Source organism: Dromaius novaehollandiae, chromosome 2, assembly GCF_036370855.1.
Source record: "Dromaius novaehollandiae isolate bDroNov1 chromosome 2, bDroNov1.hap1, whole genome shotgun sequence".
NCBI lineage: Eukaryota > Metazoa > Chordata > Aves > Casuariiformes > Dromaiidae > Dromaius > Dromaius novaehollandiae.
Window position 1 is genome coordinate 85,870,086 of NC_088099.1, and position 22,327 is coordinate 85,892,412.

Genomic DNA, 22,327 nt, shown 5'->3' on the forward strand with positions numbered 1-22,327 from the left:
CCAGTCCCTATGCTGTCCCCTCTCCTCCAACTGCGACACAGTTTTTTACTGACTTGCGTATGTTTTCAACACCGGTCATGTGAATGGTTCATTGAAAAACATGGGACTAACCTCAATTCCTTAAAACTGAAGATTGCCATATCTTTGTTAAACTAAAATTAAACACTATGGATGAGAACATTCTTCTTTAAATTATATTCCCACAAAACAGCAATCTGACTTTTTTTCCAGCTGTTTAACCCTTCCACTCTTCCTGAGTATCTAACAATTTATACAGCCAGGACGCTGGAAAAACCATTTGCAGAACTTGCAAAAGAGCTACAACATATTTTAACTAACTAGCAAAACACTAATTCTCCCTTCTTCACCACTGTGAGAAGCAGCCTACTGACTTTCTGACTACTCTCCAGTCTGCCAGTCTGTTCTCAAATTTGCAGCGTACTAAACCTCAACCATTTACAAAACTCATTTTTTATGAGACACAAACCAGCTTTTACAGATCCAGCTCATATTTACAAATGGAGAAAAGAGAGGTTTTCTATTAAGATTCTAAAACGCATCAAAACCTAGTTAAGAGTGGCCTGTTTTAAATGTACTCAGTACCTAAAACCTCAGAACTCCTTGATCCCTATTCCCATTAAATTGTTGGCTTCGCACTAAGGAATAAATAAAAGATAAACATTAGTTTTAAATTTTAAAAGATCCCAGCTGCAGTTCAACTGTAGGAAACAGACTCAACAGCCCCACTTCACATATGGAGTTACTCAGATATCTCTTAGAAGGGATGAAGAGGTTTTAGAAATTGTTTTTTCTATAAATACCAGAGTTTCATACAAGAATTTATTCCAGAGTTCCTTCATTTAAATGTATAAACTTAAAAATGTTAAATTCACACCCTTCTAATATGCACAGGCATTTTTATGTAAGACTTTTGTTTTGAAATTGCTAGCAAGAATAGTCTAGATTATCCCAGTTTCAGGAATGTACACTGAAAGTTATATGTTTTGAGGTTTTTCAGGTCATTAACATTTACTTCCTCCGAGAAATAAAAAAGAAGAGACTGAATTTTGTGGGCCTGAGTTGTATAACTCAGCAAGCTGACAAAACCTTTTGGTGGACAGTACTTTCTGCATTAGATGGAGGTTGCCGGTGATGTTCAGGCTAAAGCCAAATGCTATGAACTAAACTGTTCAGGAATGCATGAGCGTTTTTGCTCTGGTCACGTTTTACAGTTCTTTGCAATGTAGTATGAACCTAGTAGCTGGCAAGGCAAATAAAATTTTGCAGTTCTTAAAATCATTCAATAAGCATACATTTAAAAATCACCTTCCTACAGGTTTTTAAGATGCACAGTATCAGATACATTGGAAGCCAGTCTCTCAGGTGCTCCCGTAATTCATCTGAGTGAGAGCAGGCAATAGATTGTTAACATTTTCTTCCAAAAAGGAAAAGACAACAGAATTTGACACTTGGCTAAGCAATTAGGAGCTCTCCTAGACAAATGTGACCTTTCCTTTTTTTCACATGCAACCCTCAAGTAGCAAGCATGGATCACGGAGCGTTAGCTTGAAATTCTTTAGCAGCATTACTTCTTTAGTGGCATTGTATTTTATGATACAGAGTACATCCTTTCTCTTTATTCCACTCTGTAACCAATAATTCTTTACTGAAGTTTATCTGCCAGTAAAGTATCTGATATCCTTTATGGCAAATGAAGGTATAATAAAGAATGCAGGAGAAACTAAGTACCTTTCAGTGTGGCTTTACTTTATATTACAAATTGCTGCATTTGCACTGCTCTTGTAGCCTCTTTTTGGTGCATCTGGTTTATATTTGCCTGTTATCCAACTAAGATGCAAACCTGCAGTGTTTGTAAGTTTTGACAACTGCTCTGGAGATGTTGCTATCATCTATTACAGCAAATGTCTATAGAGTGAAAGGAAGAGGGGAAAGGGGAAGGGGAACGTTCCTGCACTGGAATCACCCCTGCGATATTTAGGGCATCATGCATGTGCCATCCAGTCAACAAGTCAGAAAAGTCTCTGTGAGCTCTGAACAAATTGTTTCTTTTAACAGTTTCTGGCAGTTGATTCCACCCAGTTGATTCCAGCAATTTCTGGATAGACATACTCCTGCTTTATCACAGGAATGACACATTCATACAAAACAAACCCTTTGTTTTCTGAGAAAAAACTTTGCTCCAGAAACAAAATCTGTGAAGTCTCTAGAAACACCTATATCCATATCTTACATATCTGTAAAAAAAAAAAAAAAAACTCATCAGTAATTTCTTCCGCAAGTGACTAAATGGTTAGCTACGACTTTGCAAAAGAGTGCATTCCAAATCTGTACAATTTTTGCTGCTGTGCAATTGTTATTTTTCAGTTATAAGAAACAAAACCAAAACTAAACCAGATTTGCCCGCAGGGGGCCAATTTGCTCAATTTCTTTTTTAAAAAAACCCGTCCATTATTACACCTTTAGGTTTTTGGAAGTCTGCCACACAGCTATAACCAGTCAGCTCAGCATACACTCTAACCTCAGTTTGCAGGAACATCAGGACTGCATAGCCCTCTCCTCTCCTACAGGAGTGTATAGGCTTTAAATGCATCTCCAAATACTTTTCTATTTTTCACGAACCCTTCAGTCCTAGATGAGAAATGGAGAATGTATTTGAAGCTACAGCTTCATACCTTTTACATGATTTTTCACAAGACCCAGCTTTGCATTACCACAGAGTATACCAGCATAACACTCTGAAATTCACTTTAGGAGCTGATGATAATGGCCCCGATTTATCTTCAACATGAAATTCAACCTTAGCTTTTTCATAGCGGGAAGAAATCAGCTAAAAAGTAAAGACATACAGGAGAAGAAAATTCTCCCTGCACATAGTTAAAAGCAGAATCATCTACCAATCTGCTAATGAGGCAAAAGAAACAGTGCACTTTTCAGACCCTTTTTTGATTTGTGTTTATGTAAAGTACTAAACTCACATCTGATATACATTTGGATAGAAGGAGACAAAAAGCAACAATTTTTTTGGTTTTAAGATTTGATTTTTTCCCCCTCTTGTCCATTATCTAAAATAGGAGCAGTTAAAAATGTGGTTATGTTACCCAAGGCAGCATATGCTAATATAAATCATCAAGCGGAAATCACCATTTTTACTCTAAATCTCAGGTCTTCCTAGACTTTAGGTTTCACATATGCTGTGAGGCTTTAGGTTGGCTTTACATCTCTCTCTTGTATTTTTCTGCAATACATTAAAATGACAACAAGCTTGTATTTATTACAATCCACCAGCACTAGATCTTAAAAGATTTCTTTCCTATGAAAGGTTCTTTTCTGCAACCATGGGAAGAGGTGATCCACAGACAAATTTTACAGACTTATCATATTCAAGCTAAAAAGTTCATTCAGGTTCAGTTCCAACACAACTTTATATGTCCCTGTACCCCCGAGGAAACTGGATTCACTACAGAGAGATGTGCTGCTTTTGTGAAATTTCCACCCTTCTAACTGGTGAATCATCATCAAGAATCATTTGCTTACTGTAAGCATCAATGATGCTTGAACAGTCACAAGCTAAGAATAGTCTACACTGCAAATTTCTGCATAACTTCATAATATACTTTCTGTTATTCCTAAATATCCACATGGAAAGTCTGAATTCTTTGAGAATTTTAAGCTCCATTTTTAATGTTTTCTCCTTTGTAGACCTATTTTTTATTCATAAGAGTCAGACTTTGTATTAGAGAATGGTGCCCCTGACTTTAAAACCTGGTCTGGAAAAAAAATCGAGTCTATTTGAGCTTCCTCCTCTTCAAATAAGTAAAACAATAATAACAATAAAAAAGAACAAAAACTACTCTTCAAAAGTAACTGTTTGATTGTATGATTGATAGTTGCTCATGATGCTTGTGTATGAGCCTGACGGTTGCTTCTTGTTCATATAAGCTGACAGAATGACCCTAAGTGATAGCTGTAATTACAGATAATGCAAAAGTATATTCAGTAAGTTGACTTTTCCCCTCCCCTCAGAAACTGCTAACTCTGAGAACTGCCCTTTCCATGTTGCTCATACATCAGCTGGACATGGCCACAACAGTAATTGATATGATTAAAGTTTAATTTTTGAAGCCTGCTGAATTGATATATTTACATTAGACTTTCTGAACTGAGTCAGCAGAAATCTGTTAATCACCATAATTAACAAGCTGTGACCTTCCAGCTCGCAGCCCAGACTGCAGCTGCATCTCCAGAGCAGTTAAGGAACAAAGCAAAAAAAGTGCTGAGAAGCAGAGCAGCAAGGGCCAGCTGCTCTGCACGGCAAGGTGAGCCAGGAGCGGAGCAGGGCAACAGGGCAGGCACGAGCCGCAACCTCACCAGCGAGGACTGGGACAAAGAACGGCAAGGCCAGCTCAGGATCAGGGCCAGACACAGCCTAGTGATGGACAAGGCTGCAGTGCTGAGGCAGGCCCGATGCCAAGCCGGGTCAGGGTCAGGCTCACAGTGGTAGGAAACAGGATGCAGACCTAGCTGCTGCACAGCTACCATGTAGCAAGGCAGGGGCAGTGGTAAAGCCTCAGCTTCAAAGCAGCTGAAGGCAGCAAGGAGGGGCAGACCCTCGCGTCTAGGTTTCTTCAAACCAGCTCTCATCAGCGAAGGTGCCGGCCCTGGACTCGGCCAGCTAAACGCTAACTTCACCACCTAAACTCCTAGAAGGGAGATGCAGTCCAGGCCCTTACAGTGACAGGACTGATTTTACATTATTAAGAATTATGCTGGTTCAGGAATCACCAGTTAACGCTGGAGCACTAGCTAACAGCAACAGTGAACTGTAAGCACTAATACTTTTTCCTACCAAGTATCTTCTGAAGTTGCGATATGAAATCAGCAGTCATTATCATAAATCTAGTTCATTGCTAATTTCAACCCATCCTCAGAAAGTAGCTAAAATAAAGATTTTGGCATAAGACTCAAGGCAATCTCGTTGCTTGCTCTTACCACACATGTATCTTACAGTTACCTGCTTTAATTCTCTTTCTTTAGAATAGACTGTGGTGAAGAAATATCATTTTGTTCAGTATTAAACTGTGCTTTCATGCTCTTCCAGGACAACTGCTTCTAGTTTAGAGTGAAAAATCATGCTGACCCTCAGCATTTCTCTCTTTGAGCAGGTACTTATTCACAAGGCAGTTACAGCCATAACGCGTAAGCAGCACCAGCATGATAAATCAGACTATGCACAAAGAGCAGAACAATTTATTACAGCATCATATGACTGCTGTGGGTCTACCCAGAAGACTACTGTACATCAAGAAGTTAGTAATCCACGTAAGTTGACCTGCGTAGGTGCTGGCAGGTACTGTGCCGTACTGTACTACACCTATCGCTTGACCTTCAGCACCATGCTGGGCCACACATACTGCTTGATGTAGGATGAACTTCACCAACCAACTGAAACAGAACAACCTGGAGGCAGCACCCACTTGGCATCAGCAGTGATGCCACTGGCATGGTCTTGTCTTTATCTTGAAGTCGAGCAACATGTTTTCACATAAAAACATCCTTTTACACCACAGCACTTCTAAGAAAATCCTCTATGAACTCTAACAACCAGATACCAGCGAACATCACCACAGACAGGATCTGCACAGCACGCCACAGATTAGTGGTCTGTCCAATGCTGTATGAACTTGGGATTCCCAGCAACAGAAGAGACGTAAGATTTTATAATTGGTATCAGGTGGTGGTATGGACGAGGGTAAAGGAGGGTTAACAGTGCTTTTTATTCCTTCCCATTCACTATTCCCTAAAAGACCCTAAACACAATGGCTTCAAGTATGTGCCAGTTCCTTCCCATGTTTGGGGCCATCTGCAACAAACTAGCACATCAAAATTGGGGGACTTTCAAATCTGACACATAAAAGATCCAATGGTATAATGTGGCATAAAAACAAAGCAAAATATAGAGAAGGAAGTCATGTGTTACCATCAAACTACGGATCACTCAGAATGGGCCTGTGAAGCCAGATGTGATAGCAGTTGTAGGCTCTTTAATAACAACAGCAATAGGAAAACTTCCAAATAAAAGATTGATCTTGTCAGTAAAATTCCCAGGACTGTTCATATCACACAAACTCCCTTTTCCCTCCTAGGCACATAGTATCCGATTTCCTCTCATGTATCTGTCATTACCATTGCTGAAGCAGAGAGCTCAGTCTGAGTGGCTCTCTCTGGAATTATGACCAGTGCTGCTGCTCTCTCAGCAAAGTGCTGTGACATCAGGCTGCTGCAGCCAGCCCCTGAGAGTGCACATGCCATTCCTCCCAGGCTTTCACTGTGTAAACTGAGCTGCTCGGAATCAATTTTTAATGGTTAGCACTGTCGTGACCTCTCAAAGTTACCTGCAAATCTCTAACGCTACAGCCCATTTGCAGAACATGAAGTTAGGGTTAAAAAAACAAAAACAAAACAGGAGCATCTACAGAAAAAAACATTCTGAACAAGCCTCTGATGTATATTTTCAATATTAACGCTCCTAGGGATTTACTAGCTATTACACCGCCTAGTAAACCCACAGACACTTGCAGGGAAACTCTTGTAAAGAAATTTTCTTGTTACTAATGATCCTGTAAACAATCAGCTGGGAGTTACATCTAGGCCTCTAAAGCAGAACAAAAGTCACTGTACTGTATATGCAAAACTGATAAAAAGACACACTGTGAATTATCAGTTAGCATACTGTGTTAATATTAATAATTTATTTTTATCTATAAATAAAAGCAGACAAAAAGTGTTAATATTCATAATTCATGTTTATCTAAAATTAATAAAAGTATTCATGTTTTAAATGCAAAATATGTTTAAATGCAAGATGAATGTGAATACTTGTACTGAACCCTATGCAGCAGAAAACAGACAAAAAGCATGGAAAGCAGTCACTATACGTAAGCATTTCAGGTTTATTCTCCTACTGGAAATAATTCAGGCCTTAAGTGCTCTTAGTTTCTGGCCTGAACCCTGGTGAAGATCTGTGTGTAGAACAGTAATCCTGTGTGTGAAAGGGCAATAAGTTTATATGCATATGTTTGATTCACAGAAACACATGCAGATCTGTACAGAGCTTTAGCCGAGTATAGTTATGTCATGTCCAAAGCTTTTACAAACTGATCAAAATAAAAACATCTCTTAAAAAAAAAAAAAAAACCTATGGGGGAAAGGATAAACTAGCTTTCAAAAGCTTGTAAGACCAGGCCTGAGCCTGTAACAGTGCAACCTGTGAAAAAGTTTTCATCAATTTTAGTGGCTCAGAATCCAGGATTCATTAACAAATAAACATCTCAGTTTCTCCTCTCTCTTCGTCCCATAAATAGTTTTCATTTACATCAAGCCAAATCTCAGTTTTCTCTAGTATTTTTTCTTAGCTGCTTAAAATCTCTCTACTGTTGCAGGCCTCCCACACTTCCTGCCAACTCCTTGCTCTTCCTTTCCATCTTCCCCTGCAACTTCTCCTGCCCCAGTTATAATTAAGGATTGCAGACTCCAGTGGACTTTAAGACTTAGGGTATTTCTCCTCTTTTACTACTGTTGCGCTGTGCAGTGTGGCTAGGAGTAAGGCTGAGCAGGCATCCCAACATGCAGATAAACACACGTGTGTGTACACTCACAGACACACACAAACAGCTGGCTATACAGACCAATACAGCCAGAGACAAATGCCTTTACCAGCACTGAAACCCCAACAGCACTCACACAGACATGAACGGAGTTGGCCTAAGCCTGTTCCTTCTCTCCAGCTGGTAAGTATTGAGGTTTGCTAATGAAATGCACATACACCCTCACCCTCTGGATTCAGAAACACACATTCATCAATCCCTTGAATATTAGCATGGACTTTAACTCCCTCTAATATCCATGCTCAGACTCTAGACCCCTTAGTCACCTAGGTCTTTCCTGGTGCAGGTTTCCTCCAGCTCTAGGGGTAGTCCAGCTCAACTGAAGTTCACTAACAGAACACATACATGTACTCAGACATTCACAAGTACACTTATATTCATGGATCTGTTGAGTATTAGCATGGGCTTTAAATCCATCAAATATCCATGCCAGGATCCTATGCCCCTTACCCAGTCACCAGCTCAGACCTCAAGTCTTTGAAGATACTGCTCTCCTACTTGATGGCTACTCCAGCCTGAAGTTTGTGAGTGAATCACACATACACCCAACACAGACCAGAGAGCAATGTCACACAGAAAACAGGAAGAAAGCTAGTAAGAAAACAGGACAGACTACAGTAATCAGGCACAGGACTGGGTCATACAAGCATGTTGGCCACCTGATTACACATAAGTCCTTTTTATCCTATCTCCTCTCCATTCTCCCACGCTTGCTCTTCCGCCATCCACCTTTATCCCCGCCTTTCCCTACTTTTGGCCCATCCCCTAAACATCCTGTATCTGGGGGTTCAACTTACTACTTTTCCTCTTATGCTGAGGAGCTGCTAACTACATATCCTGACAGACTGGATACCCTCGCACTCCAGGTACTGCTGTACCTCTACAGTTCTAGCTTTAACAAACTAAAAGTTAGCCAGCCTCAAGGAGTCAGGTATTTTCACTATACATCACACTCAAAGCTTAAAGGTGTATTACATAGTATCTCTGATTATTTAATCTCTGATTAAAAAAAAAAAGTCACGACACACATTAGTAAAGGGCAAATCTGTAGGAATCAATTAAGTTTCAATTATGTAAACATAGTACAGTGCTTTTGCTTTCAGGCATAAGCATGCAATGAAAGCTACAGCCTATTGCTGAACCGAACTCTCCTGACATGACAAATTATCATGAGCATCAGGACAGGTATAGCCAACGAGAAAAATTTAGATCTGATTGTTAACTCTTGTGTACAACAGTGATAAGGTGGCAGTGTGTTCTCTTAGCGCCGAGTAAAGGAAATATATAGGATTGTGCTGTCAATGTTAAATTACTCAGTAACTTCTGATCCTCCAGGAGATTACTGATCAAATCTCAAGGTCAGTAGATAATCACGATCCCACAAGTTTTTGAAAAAGTGGTAGCCATGCATTGCAGAGAGCTCCAAATCAGTGTCCCTGCGGAGGAAAGGTAGGAAAGACACGCCTCTTCTACACTCTCAGTAGCACCTGGCTGGCCAGCTAGGCTACATCTAGCAGGGAGCCCATCAGAAAGTATAACCATGGCTCCAAAAAAGCCTCACTGCATTCTGCCTTTTCCCCAGTAGCAACATCACAAGACACACAGGAGAATTTGGATTTTACTGCAGCACTGGGTAGAAGAAATACAGACTGAATGGCACCAATCTACACATAAAGTAAGTTCTTTTTAGTTTTGCAGATCATAGAATTTGTATATCTTTTACAAGTAGCAGTCATACTGAGATAAATTCAAAGCTACTTAAAAAAAGTATTTTATGTCCTTTAGAAATTTTATGGCATGGGATTTGGGGGGTTTCTTTTGTTTGGGGGAGGGGGTTGTTTTTGTTTTGGAAGGAGGTCAGTAAAGGTGATTAAATCACTGCAGTATAAGTTACTGGAAAACATATGATGCACAAATTAATAAAAGACAGCACAAGCCTGAATTTCTGTCTATTTCATTATCATTCTGCCTACTGCACTCTGATAATGTAAAATCAGCCACATAACCCCTCTGTATACATCCACACATTTCTGTGCTGCAGCATTGCCTCTTTAGGTTTCATTGCAGGAAGTGTAGAGAATAATAAAATAAAAATGTCCTCTCACCATTACAAATATAGTTTTTCCTCCCCTGTATTTGTACTGAGAGTAGAGCATGTGATACAAAAATTCAGTTATTACATAGCTGGCACAATAAAGGATGTATTGTCTGGAATCTCTGAACACTAAAGGAATCAAGCTTTAATTTTCCTTTCAACACCTGGAACAAGAAAAAGGGCTCACTGTCATCAAACACAAAATTCATTGTCTGATATCATCTAGGTTAAAAAAAACCCTCTTGGTTTATGCAGGAAAACCAGGGTTAGAATATGTAATATTTGTCTAAGCACACATCCTGTCTCTTATGGATTACAAGGTGGAATGATGAAATGAGATGCAGATCTCTTCAGCAAACACAGGAGAAACTTCCTTTTTCCTGTTTAAATGGCTGGCCTATTAGGAAACCTGAGCACAAAGGGTAAGCTAAGAAAAGTCTGTTGTAAAGAAACAGAGCATCATAACTTTTGCAGGTATACCCACCGGAGATACTTGAGGGTCTAATCTGGCTTCACATTGCTACTGTCAAAAGCAAGCACATTTGAGATGATACCGTTAATTGCATTTCTGCAGTCACATGTCCTACAGTTGTAGAAGGCTGTAGGCTGTGCTTTTTAGAATTTACTAGCTTATAGCAGCCCTTGAGATGATGCCGACAAAACTGTGTTTTGCAAGAGTTTATAAGATACCTGTGAATGCATCTTTTTCTAGCTAATGAAAATTCTTTGATTGGTAGTGCTCCTGTATCTTGCAGTAGGAGTTAATAATATTTGGTCATGTTGTATGTCAACTATACACATACTAAAATTTATTTTGGTACAGAAATAAAAATAGGGGATTTTTTGGCAAATGTTTATTGATTGATCATATATGATCAGGTCTCCTTGATCATATATGATCAGGTCTGCTGTTCCCATAGCTGTTCTGCACAGAGCCCCACAGACCTAAATGAACTCTAGACAAACTCAGGAGTCCTTTTGCTCTGTTCTGCCTGCAGAATGAGAGTATTGATTTATAACATACAGTTGTAATAATATATTTTGTATATAGCCTTCAGGCATTTCTCTCGCTGTGCTTACCCCTCTCTAAAGAGGTCGGAGTCATTATCGACACTAGGTCTTGTATGTGAGATTTCCCTAGCTGCTCCTTTCTAGACAAGCCCTTTATAACACTGGTCCCTGTTCATCTTAATGACTGTATTCTCAGCAGGCTCTATCATCACAGTAAGAGCATAACAATCTCTAATTCTGATCCCCGTGCTCCAGCACAGCACTAGCTGCTATGCCTTTCCTTTCTGGCCAGCTAGATGGAGCCATTCCTGTGGCCTCCCTGCAGAAGGCCTGCACCACCCTCACGGTGGTGCTTTGCCTCTTCGCTTGCACTTTCCTGCCCTGCAGAACTAGCAAATTCCACTACTAAAGGAAAGGTAAAGTGCAGGGTTTATATCCCAGCATGAGCTTCTACTTCCACAACTTTAAAAAACAAATGTTGTTAGAATACTCCTAAGTCATGCATTGCTCTTCCAGTGGCAATTATAGCTGTATTTCTCCCTAATACAGCTCTGGAAACTGCAATTTCTGAGATATTCTTTGTAGAACAAGAACAATACCAAGGAAAAACCTGACTTGATATACAATCATTCTCTCCTTTGCAGAGCAAATCAGTAGTAAAAAAAATGTTAAATACAGACATGAGCCTGAAATGTTTTTACTGAGTGATTTCCACATTTTTAACACTTTCATAACATGGCCAAAATCCAGGGTTTTTTAAATATATATTGTCTGTATTTAGAAAGAAATCTTGTTCAGAAGGCTGAGACCAGATTATTTGTAGATACGCGCAGGTTTAAAAATTACTAAGATTTTTTTCAGGACAAGTAGTCTATAGCTCTCTGCAACGGATGAAATTCCTGGTACAAATCACATAAGTCTGTGATTCCTTATGGAGGGTTACCTCCATGAAGGCTACATTTGACATAATTTGTACATTCTAGGCCGATAATCTGCAACCTGTGGTCCACAGACTACCAGAGATCAGCAAAACATAAGCTCTGCAAAACACTTTGCACCAAGAAAAAAAACACCAAAATACTTATGCACACATTCTCACACAGTCAAGTGAGCAACCAAAAACAAATAGCAATAAATACTCACAGTTCAGCTTATTTTTTTATATCCAGTTATAAATCAAAAACAGGCTTCTGTGAATTATAAAAGATCTTTGTGAAAATCAGACAGTTTGTAACAATATTTTTAATTCACTGCCAAATGAAATATGGCAATACTGACTTAAGATAGTATGCGAGTTTTTTCAAAAAGGTTTAGAGTTCCTTCAACTAACGCACACCAAGTATAGTTGCAGGCTGGTGTAGAATGAGCTTCCTAGTCAACAGAAAAGAGGTAACGTGGATTCTCCTTGATGCTCCCATCCACTGTTCCTCCAAGGAAGAGCGCAAGCCACCTTCCAGTACCACAGGACAGTGCCAAAAGCACACCCTGCTCTGCTTATCAGAGATATGGATGCTGTGGCAGACCACAAGCTGGCAGTAGCTGTCCTGTTTCTTGACACGAAGTAGCCACCTTATGTTCTTCCCCAGCTGACCGAAGGTGCTTTCTGCACGTGAAGTTGAAATGGAAGTGCACAACAGAAGAAAAATAACTGATGAAAATTGCTCAACAATCTGCAGTGTTAAAAAGTAAAGCTGGCCAGGCAGCAGAGAAAAGTTTTGGTCAAAGCCTCCTGTTACTGTAAGCCCCAAAATAGAAGGCACAAATTGTCCTTGCACAGTCAGTGCTTTGTAGGTTACACCTTCCATCCTGTCAAATGACCAGCTTCTTAAAACGTCAGTGTATAAAGTGTAAAATAACATTAGTAGTAAAATGTGTTATAAAAGTAGAACTGCCATGTTTGGAAACTGGAGAAGTTCTCACCAGGTCCTGCAAGCAAGCTTTCTCCATTTACTTCTTATTTAATACTAGCTTAATTTGTGCTTCGCTTTCCAATAAAGACGTCAGTCCCTTGGAGTCTCTTTGTAATCCAACATTGTTTGAAGAAAACACAACCAGGAGTGGGGTTTGTTGCCACTACAATAATTCACATAGCAACAGAGCTACTTATTTCTGATCATCATCCTTCCAAAGAGTCTCTCCCAGGACACAGAGGTGGAAAATACCTGTAATTATACACGTGGGGAGACCAACAGCACCATAGTAAGATGGCAGCCAGGTGTGTTGCCACCCCCAAGGCAATTTCTCTAGCTCACCCTTTGTTTCTTAACCTTTTACAGAGAGGGAGAGGGAGGGGGAGGGGGAGGGGGAGAGGGAGAGATATGTGGCTGGGCTGATGGTCTCAGTCAGCTCTATGCTGCTCTAGGACTGCATATTGTGCTGTTTTCTCTGATGGTTTTGCAGCACAAGGAGACCAGAAAACAATTACGAGGCAGGATCAAAGAAAACCACGTGACCCTGTTCATGGGCAGAAACAGGAGAAGCGGCATGACTGTGAAGTCAAAACCGTAAAGAATAACAGTGAGCCTGAATGCAATGTTCTCAGCATACCACTGGAGCACTCTGCAGGTTTAAAAAAAGGGAAGAGGAGGTGAGGGACTTGAAGGAGTAATAGTTTGAAAAGACTCCCTTTCTTAACAGCTAACACCTTTGCAGAAACATATTGGAAAGCAGATTTTGGACCAGTGAAAGGAGATGAACAGTGCACACACAGCAGTAGAGAGATACTGCAGGCAACAGGGGAGGGGTATCTTTACACAAGGAAAAAGAATAGCTGCACAGTGACCTGAAACAGCATTTTGGCAAACAGCGAGGTGAAGTTACAGTAAGGTAGCGCACAACTGGGCTCAGCAAAGAGGTATGGCACGCTGCAGAGCAAGAACACGGCACCCTGTCAAGCGGCGGCATGTTACGCTCAAATGAGTACAATAGGCAGCACAGCGCACTCTGTAACCAAGATTCATTCGCAGGGTGCCTCCTGTATTTCTGAGAGAAGCTTGCTTAACTTGCAGCATAGCTTGCTGTTTCATACACTTTGCTGAAAAGCTTATAAATGGCATATCCCACAGAAAAGAAATTCTTGGGGGTAGGGAGGCACCATATCCAACACCGGAAAAATTTCACTCTATTCCTCCATTGCCATGTAACTTTATCCCTCCATTGCCACGTAACTTTATATGCTGAGCACGAAAAACAGACATCTTGAAATTCTCTCTCCCTCACCAGACCCTCATCACAAGTAATAGAGTTACCTTCCTGATGTCTCATTTCATTTTTGACTGACGAAAAAATAAAGGATTAAACAAATACGCAGATAAAAAATGTTCCAGCTGACCAATTTGGACAGTAAGAACAGAATTTGGAAATCTGAGGTTGTTTGGAATAAATCCCAGATACAGACAACATATAAAATAGTGAGTAAAACTCCACTGCTCTTAAAAGCCTATTAAGTCTAGAGCATTCTGCTACATTCCCAGTGCCAATTTCTTTATATAGTGTTCTGTGTTTTTTGACCCTCCACATCATTAAGTAGTATTACAGTAAGTAAATGCCATTCTATATATCCCGTTGCACTGTCTGATGGCTTTCCTCTGCAAACTTTTGCATAATTATATGTACTATAATTCAAATCCAAAATACTTAACACTCTCCCAGTCCAGCCATCTGCAGTCTGCCTGGTTCAGAGTACTGCAAATATTTTTCAGTAGATATGCTAGTAGTTCAGTATCTATAGAATGGAAATCTACTACATCCAAAAACAAAAACCAGAGACACCCATACCCGCTTCCCTTCTGGTCCTAAAAACCATCTATAGGATGCAATCCAGTATCTTCTGCTTTTATTTCCTTTATCCCAGCAATTAAAAAAGTTACTTAGCAGATTATAATTAAAATGCCAGTATACATCTAATATTTTATACTTACTAGTGTAATATATGTTAAATGTGTTAATTTAAAAATATTAATATTCTTATTTGCACTGCATTCAAACCTGCATTATAATAAAAAATAAAACAGCTTTCTCAGCTCCACCCAAAATTAAAAGGCTGCAGAAAGCTAGCAGAACCCATGAAATTTTTCATGCTATGCAGCTGCTGAATGAGCAAGCAATCAGCAATCAGTCAGCCAAACGAAACCTATGTATATTTTATATAGGACAAAAATGCTGTGAGGAACACACATGACCTCTACTATCTCCTAAAGCCAGCAGTGAACAGTCACATGTATTGCTAACCCAGAGAAGACTATTTCCTTGATTTCACGTGGAAGTTTTCAAGCCATCATCAATGAAGTACAAAGATTTTACATAATTTTGGAAAATGGTAAGGAATATTTCTGTCAAAAAAAGAGTAAATAACAGTGATTTGCATTTAATGCGAATGGAATGAACAATATTTTGCTTAAAATAAAACCATTATCAAAAGCAGCAATCTTCAGCCAGCAAGCCTGTTCCAAGTACAGCTACCTCTCTGCCTATGCAGAGGCAATTATGTTGAGGAGAGAGCAGAGACCCCTTTGCTGTAATCACTTGAGCCCTGCAATGGCAGTCTGATTTTGCTATGCTATAGTATCATACTGCATGGACCAAATGGCAACAGTAAGGTCTGATATTCTAAATACTTTCGGTACAGAATGGGGTATGGATTACAATAGCAAAATAAAACCTGACGGTGTTTGATATCAACTTTCTTTTTAAAAAGCAAGGCAGATCATTTGGTCAGGGACTACCAAAATTTAATGAGGTGGCACACGTGGCACTGGCACTGAATAAGAAAAAGTTGTCAGTATAATACCATCAGAATAATTGTCATACATAGTACTGGTTAGGCAAGCATAACACCTATTTCCTAGTGTTTCATGACCAAGTTACTCCTCTTTACATTTTGGGACAACTGAAACAGTGGGGATTGACATGTCTTCAAACATTACTACAATAATACCAGTACTGAGTAGCACATCTCTTACGCTGATCTACAAAATATATGCTTTCTGTGCCTAGAAGTGGTATGAACACTAGAAGTGAGGGATATACTTGTTCTCTGTTCAATACATTCAATACAATCAATCATACCCTTACAATAATTGGCAAGAGGAAAATCCCATGGTGCTAAAATTATACTTATAAACTTCACATAGGTCTTGTAGCTCACCTGAGTAACTTCCTCTGTGGAAGTGAAACCATTAAAAATAACTTCAACAGATTTTTATACTGCTCCCCAAGCCCTGTTTGAAGATTTGGGAACGAATGCATGATCACTATGTCAAGGAAGAATACTTTCTATTGTCATTTAATAATATGATATGTAACAGACTGGGAAATTAATCCATTAGTTTTAAGACAATAACAAGCAATATTTTAAGTAGTCTGTGCTTATGAATATAATTTTTGGTTGGAAGTGATAGAATAAAATGTTAGGAATAAAATATTTTAATTAAAGTTACACTAAAGTCATTACAGTGGCACATCTAAGAGTCTGAGATCTTCAAATGATAACCCAAACAATGATTAAAAGACTCTCAGTGATAAGCTGAGATTGCCCAGGCTTAAACATCAAGACAGCGTGCACCATCTGAACTTTAAAGATATATCAACTCTGAAATATATCAACAAGATAAAAATAGGTTAAAGTGTAATTGGCTGGAATTCTTTTCCAGTTGGAAGAGGTTTGAGTATGGAAAAGTGCACATTCCCACTGTTTTAGAAAACAAGAGTTTTCCTTTACTATTACTGGGATACGACAGCCATTCTCACTGATGAATGCTGGATGAAAGATAAGTCCCCCAGCAATGACTGCTGATTTTGGGAAGAGTTCTCTTACTCTCTGACCTTGTTTTTATTAGAATATAGAATGTTGTGAAATGTCTTTTTTTTCCCCTCCTGTTTCACAGACATTTTTTAAAGTATACACTAAAAACTGGAGTGGGGGAGGGTACACCCAAACAAGCAGACTAGTAAGATAAAACGTTTTTACTTAGCATTACCTTAAAGGAAGCACACTGAATAGCTGCCACCTATTCCAGAATATCCCTTTGGCAACCCTCCATCTGATAAAACTCATCACTTAGTTAACAGCCAGCAACTAGAGACTTCCATCAGTCACTCCTGTGAGCTACCTAGTAACTGCTGAGGTGTTCACAAAATGCTGCATCACTTTCAAGGAAGATGGTTATATCCAAACAAGTATTGTTCAAAATGGAAAATTTTAAGGTTCGGAATTCCTGGCATCTGAAGATGGGACTTAGAGAAGGAGCACTATAAAAACAATTACAAAAGAAATCAGGCTTGAGAAGGTAAATGTTTCAGATTGTGAAATCAACAAAAGGAATATTCCTAAAAGCAAAGCACAGCTCTGCTCTTTCCTAATTTGCAGTAAACTATTTAAATATTTGGACTATAACTTAATTATGGGTCACTGATCCATGGGTTTCAATTGTAACAACCCTACATTGTATATACATTTTTTTCTTGATTAAACAGCCATATCATGATTGGATGTAAGACAGTGCCTTTCAAGCCCTATTTTATCAAAGCAAAAAGCACAGTCTGCCCAATCAAAGGGATTTTCTAAATCTACAGATAACCAAACACTGAGAGAAAAACTAAGTAGACAGAATGGGAACATATTTTAAGATTGAGTATTTTTTCCCCCTCACAAACTACTTTTAATATGAAAAATAGAGAATGTTAAGAAACTACAGTCATTACAAAATAAAGAGCTGATGCATTGAACCAAAAGTCATTCTAGGGCATAGCTTAGTGTACAGATAGTCCTATTAGAAAAAACACAGCGTCAGGAAGAGTAAAGAGTACTTTGTGAAGAAAAGTAACAAAGCTACTCTCAGAATAAAAGCTAAGACTGGTTTTCTTTCATATTAGGAAAACATAGGATTCCTTCTGCCTTCAGAAGGCACGCATCTTGGAATAGATGCGAAAAACTGACAAGGTCCTTGAAGAAAGGCAATCCTTAACCATGCAGCATATGCACATTAATGATAATTGATGTTTGCTCTAAAAGCATCCTTATTTTGAGATTTATTCTTACTTCATTCTGGAAAAGATATCTATCTTTATTCATGCAGTAATATTATACATTAATATTGCAGAATACTACAGAATATGTTATATAGAGACCCATTTATGACAAATTAGTCTGATCTTAAAAATAAGTCACAGAATTTTATTTCATAACCATTTCCTTATGTGTAATAACTGCTTCAAAGATGAGACATCACTGAATTGACATCCACCTCAATTTATTGGTTTCAAAGAATATGAAATTTACAGTTTTTGTTGATAAAGGAGCTGCCACTAGTAATTTTCATTTTACTTCTACTCTGATTTTGCTAGCTCAAACAGCCAGCAGGCAACTGGACCACGCTAAATTTCATTTCTGAATATATATGAAAGTTACTCTTCATGCAGGAGATCCCAAACCTGTTTTCTTTTCCTAGCCACCTTTGTTTTGAAAAGCTGTAATATTTATGTTGTTTTCTCTTACTTGTAGCATATTCTGCTACAAAGACATGTAATCTTCTCCAGGTCCAGGGTCCGCAAATCTTCAAATATCTGGTACTGGGCCGAACTGCAAATAAAGATACACTAGGTTTTTCTTACTGGGTCAGTGTTTGTAACCTCAAAAGAACAACCACGGTCCCATTCCTGTTTTCAGCCGCTATCTTGGTAAATTCCAATGTACATTTATGCATCATGATACCTTTGAAATAATGATAGTTAACTAAGCATATAGAACAAAGGCTCACAATATAATTTCAGCCAAAATGACAGCCAGACCAGTTCTGCTAAAAACTATTTTGTGTGGTTCCCTCTCTTGTTTGGAGCCTTGCATGAAGCAGAAACATGGCCATTCCCTACACAGGCTTTCTTACATTCACTGAACATTTGTATTTTATTTCCTTAAATATCAGTGACAGCTTTTCATGAAGTGTAATGTAGCAGAGAAGATAAAACATAAAACATGATGTGGTGTTGCTGTCATCCACATCAAGAGTCCAGCTGTGGCATTTGATGGTATCCTCCCTGCTCTCATTCTCAGATTTTCTTCCAAAGAAAGGTGGTATGGAGGAGAGGAGGAGCTAGGGCTTGTGCGTTTTTCCCCAACATGCTCAGACAAAGCCAGAGTCTACCTCCAAACTCATCATCCTGAAAGCATTCCCCAGGCTCACAATGTAGATATAGCCAGAGAAACCAGGAATACAGCACTTACGGTTGCCTATGATTTCTAGAAAACCATCACATCACTTTTTTCTACAAAATTCTCTGAAAATTAAATGCAATTTATCTGTCTGGTTACTATATGATTAGTGACCAATTCACAAGAATACTACTACTAATTATTATGAGGAAAAAAAGTGTAATCACCTAACAGCATACCGAAATCTGTCAGGACATCTGTTGTTGTTTTGATGAGAATTTAGTAAGCATTTAGGCCAAGGAAATACAATCCTAATAATTTAATTTAAGTCTCCAAACAGGGTAATTAATTGCATCCACAAAAAACTTTCTGAAAGCATTAGCATCTGACAACAGGCCAAGGGGGAACTCAGGTAGACAGCGCCCAAGCAAAACTCTATTACACTTCTGAGGAGAATAATCATCTCTCATTTATGGGTAACATGACTATTCCCTGCCCAATCATACATCATTCGTTTTGTACATTGAACTCTATTACAGCTGAGTGATTAAATGGCAACAATCACAATTTTACTTTCTTTTACTGCTGCAGAATGTGTGTGTTTTGTTAGTGGTCTTAAATTTCTTCATGATCTCAAAATATTTCAAATACGACCTTTTTGAAAGATGCGTCACAGATACTCAAAACACAGGCTGTACTGTTTAGATCCACTTGGCTAGCTGAGTCTTACGGTATTCGTTCTGTTTCCTAATTCATCAAGGCACTTCAACAACTAAGTTTTCACTTCAGTGAAAGGACTCACCCGCTTAAAATAGGTCAAGTTTGTTAACTGCTAAAAATCCAGCTTCCATGCAAGATAAAATAAGATTTCATACTTAAGTGTACATTTTACATATGTATTATATTAACATTAACAAACAGAAGATTGCAGAAAATGTGGCCCTGCTGCAGAAAGGGGCTGGCAACCTAGTGATAAAAGACATGGAAATGGTTGAGGTACTCAGTGACTTCTTTGTCTCAGTTTTCAATGCCAAGGTGTTCCTCAGGTCCGTGACGTTTCTACGCCTAGTGGCAGAGCTCCAGGGAGAGAAGCACTTCTGCACTTCAGCTTAGGAACTAACACATACAATCCCTGAGGCCAGACAGGCCGCATCCACAGGTGCTGAGGCAGCAGGCTGGTGTCAATGTGAGGTCACTCTCCATCAGCTTCAAAAGGCTGTGACAGTCAGGGAGATCACCAATCACTGGAAAAAGGCAAATATCAACCCATCATCAGAAAAGGAAGATGATCCAGGGAAATATATGCCAGTCAGGTTCACCTCAGTCCCTATGGAGATTACAGAGCAAGGGCATTTATGGAAAGCCACTTTTAGGCAAAGTTGAAGGTGACTGAGAACAGCCACACAGAGATTTACGAAGGCAAACCATGCTTGACTAATCTGTCTTTTTTGTTGAAATGCCTGTGGACAAGAGGAGAGCACCAGATGCTGTGCTACCTCTAGCAAGGTCTCTGACATCATCTCCTAGAGAATGCTCGTATCCTGTTTGGGGAGCTACAGACTGGATATGTGGATGGTAAAGCAAATGGAAAACTGGCTAGATTGCTGGGCACAAAGAATAATGATCAGTGGCTGGAAGTCCAACTGGCAGCCAATCAATAGCAGCATTCCTCAAAGGTTGATACTAAAGCCAATACTGTGTAACATCTTTATTCATAAGCCAGACAAGGAGAAAGAAAGCACCCTCAGCATGTTCCCTGACACCAAATATGGGGAAGTAGTCAGTATGTTGCAGGGTAGGGCTGCCATCCAGGGGGACCCTGACAAGCTGGAAAAAGGAGCAGGCAAAACCCACAACATTCAAAAAACCACAAAGGCAAAGTCCTGCACCTAGGACAAAACAGCTCCATGAACCAACACAGACTGCAGAACAGGTAAGTAGCAACCCTGTAGAAAAGGACTTGGAGTCCTAGCAAAGAGTGAAATAACTAGAAGTCAGTGCACCCTTGCAGCAATGCAGATTACCCTTTTGCTGGGCTGCATTACCAAAAGCACAGTCAGCAGGTTAAGGGCAGTGATTTTACTCTCTATTTGGCACCCAGTAAGGCTGTATCTGGACTACTGTGTCCAGTGTGGGATCCTCCAGTGCAAGGTCGATCAACAAGATGAAGAGAACCCAGTGAAGGGGTACTAAGATGGTACCTGGAGCATATGAAATGAGAGGCTGAGGGAACTGCCTTTGCTTTGCCTCAAGAAGAGAAGGCCATCTAGTGATCTTAAACCACCTTTAGGTAGTGTACAAAGATAGCTCTTCTCAGAGGTCTTCAGTAAAAAGACATAAGGCGATGCATAGAAGTTGCAAAATGGGAAATGCCACCCAGCTTTTTACTAAGCACTGAAACAGATTGCCCAGGAAGACATCTTCGTCATTGGAGATGGTGAAAATTTGACTGAACAAGGCCTTGAATAACCTGATCAGACATTAAAAGTGGGTCCTGCTTGAGTGGACTGGATGATCTTCTGAGGTCGCTTCCAACCTAGACTATTCTGCAAGTCTGAACTTTCTCTATTATTAAAATAGAGAGGCTTTTAAGTGATAGACCTGAATTGTGAAACCAAATCTGTAATAAAGACTGCAATTGCACACATCTCTTCTGCTATAAATGACCACAATGTGTAAGATGCTGTAGCATTTATTATGAATTAGGAGAGTATCCTTAGTGAAAGAACTGAGCTTTCATTAATGTCAGTCTGACATTTGCAAAATTGATTTGTTATGACATTTAGAGCACTTTTGTTGTAGTGTGGACTCATGTCTGACATTAAGCAAACTAAATTACAGTGGTTTTGCTTAAAAGCTTCTCATAGAATCCTGCTATTTTACAATACAAGACAACTGTTATAGCAGAAACAGGCATATTTTAAAAAACAGAACAGGTATACTGACATATCTGAAAATAAAATCCTTATATGAATGATATCTACACACTAAATGTTGGTCACACAATAAATAAATGCTCATAGATTTGAAGGGTTAGTCATAAAACTTGGAATCCAATTAAAACTTTGCACTAATGCATCAAAAACCTTACCTGCATTTTTATGTTAAAAAAGAAAAGACATGGCTTACATCTTTAAAAGAAATAGGAATAACCAAAAATTGTCCTTCAATAAGAGTATATATGAGAGAAAGAGCACGCAAGAGAGAAAGAAAGCACATGCACAAAGACTAGCTCATAAACATGTGAACTCCTATTTTAGCAGTACTGAAGTTTTTTTTTTTTTTTTTTTTTTTTTTTTAATTCATCATGACTTACATTTGAAATCCTCAAATTGACCACATAGGCAAAACAGATCAAGTTAAAAAAGGATGGCTAATTTCCCTCTA

The 22,327-nt window shown here is 39.1% G+C and overlaps 1 long non-coding RNA gene across 1 annotated transcript in view; it reads left to right on the forward strand.

Annotated features, from left to right (window-relative positions):
* Nucleotides 1-9,319: 9,319 nt before the first annotated feature.
* The window catches only part of LOC112996425 (uncharacterized), a 40,999-nt gene continuing 27,991 nt past the window's right edge, over nt 9,320-22,327 (forward strand). The window contains exon 1 of the long non-coding RNA XR_003262439.2: nt 9,320-9,360. This is a non-coding gene — a long non-coding RNA (uncharacterized LOC112996425). The remainder of the gene's footprint in view (nt 9,361-22,327) is intronic.